The sequence below is a fragment of the Crocodylus porosus genome, unplaced genomic scaffold (genome assembly GCF_001723895.1).
Source record: "Crocodylus porosus isolate Cpor-Errol unplaced genomic scaffold, CroPor_comp1, whole genome shotgun sequence".
In the NCBI taxonomy this organism is placed as follows: domain Eukaryota; kingdom Metazoa; phylum Chordata; order Crocodylia; family Crocodylidae; genus Crocodylus; species Crocodylus porosus.
The window spans coordinates 11,690,400-11,692,033 of NW_017728909.1; positions in this window are offsets into that span (position 1 = coordinate 11,690,400).

Consider the following 1,634-nt stretch of genomic DNA (forward strand, 5'->3'; position numbering starts at 1 on the left):
GCAGCGCAAGGGCGGAGGCACCGGCCGCGGGGCGGCGCGGGCACGGGCTGCTTTTGTGACGGGTCCCTGGGGGGCGAGGGGCTGCCCCGCGGCTCGGGGGTTGTTGTGGGCATGCAGCACGCCCACGTGAGACGGGGCGAGCACGTCAGGGCCCTCGTGGATGTGTGTGCAAGTGTCTGCGGGGTTGTGTATTTTATACACGCGCCATGTACCCTACATGCGTAACAGGCATATACCCGCCCGTATGTGCTGTGGGCACCTATATCTCTGTCACGGCGCGGAGCAGAAGAGGCTGTTATGCACAGGCTGCGCACGTGTGTGTACACACATACATGGCACACCCAGATGTAACGTCAGTAGATATCTATGGCTCTATGGGTGAAGCAGATGTGCGCTTTGTTTTTGTGTGTGCGCGCACACACACGCATTTGCACACAAGAAAACAAAGCGCACATGTGCTTCATCCATAGATAGAGCCATCGATATCCACTGACGTTACATATGGGTGTGTGTGGGGGAAAAGCGTTACACACATTATACACCCATCCGTATATACTTATATATATATAACCTGTGTGTAGCAAACTATGTATGCACGTGTGTAACAGATTGTATATATATTTGTAACAGACTTTATATATATAAAGATGTATGTATGTATGTATACATATATAATATATAACACGGATGTTTACATATGTGAGTGTGTAACACGCATCTATGTAACATCCCTGTAACAGATATGTATATACATATATATAACATACATTAATAGACATACGTTAATATACATATATATTCTTATTATATTAATGTGTGTAACAGATACGTATATACAGTTATATATGTTACACAGATGTTACATATATGTATACTAATGTGTTTGTAGCAGGGTGTAGTAATGTGCATATGTATGTGTGTAACAAATATATGTGTTACATCTATATATGGTACATCTCTCTCTTTATATGTGTATATATCTCTCTACACACACATACATACATCTATATATTGATGTGTGTCAATATATCTATATATGTTACATCTATGTAAAGGATATACGTATATACACACATATAGATTTCTATCTGTTGCATATACGTGCATACGTAGTATATATGTATGCAATGTTTGTGTAACAGGCTGCAGATATATACGCATAATGCGTGTAACAAAATGGTGTGGGTGTGTGTAACAGAGGGAGAGTTTTTTCCACGCACCCGGCGACCCGCACACGCGCGTAGCCTATACATCAAACCCCGGCAGCAGCAGCGCAGGAATCCAGCACCGCCGGCGAAGACAGGAGAGGAAATCTCTCCGTGGCGCGGTGATAGATCATACAATGTGTGACACTGGTTTAACCAATAAAACAATTTGAATCAATTAGCTCGCGGAGGAGTTTTGAAGTGTAAAATTCATGTCAGTCTGGCTAGGAAGCATTGATTAAAATGTCACCAATCTGAGGCTTACAGCTATTGCTCACATGAAACCAGGCGGCTCCGAGACGGAGGAGAGTCGCGCCCGCGCGGGGCGGAGGGTCCCGCGGGCCGGGGCCGGGGCCGTACTCACCGGGTGGAGGTGCCCTTCCTCACATCGCACATCATGCACTTGAAGGCCTCGGCGCTGTTGCGGAA